This window comes from Brassica oleracea, chromosome C6 (genome assembly GCF_000695525.1).
Source record: "Brassica oleracea var. oleracea cultivar TO1000 chromosome C6, BOL, whole genome shotgun sequence".
Taxonomy (NCBI): Eukaryota; Viridiplantae; Streptophyta; class Magnoliopsida; order Brassicales; family Brassicaceae; genus Brassica; species Brassica oleracea.
In genome coordinates, this window is record NC_027753.1 from 17,255,675 (window position 1) to 17,255,938 (window position 264).

Consider the following 264-nt stretch of genomic DNA (forward strand, 5'->3'; position numbering starts at 1 on the left):
AATGAACGGTAAAGGGAATACTTTCAATTAGTTTTGAAATTTGTTATTTCATGGTTTATGCTCATGTATACAAAGAATCCTCAATGGTATGCATTACAATTGTATAAGAAATGAAATACGGCAAAAAAAATTGATGTTTTGAAACCCCAAACACTAATTCCGAGGAAATATTTTCATTTTACCGGGCAAATATTTCGCGAAAATTGAAATTAGAATTCCGACGGAATTCCGACGGATAATGTCCGTCGGACCCTAGGTTTTATA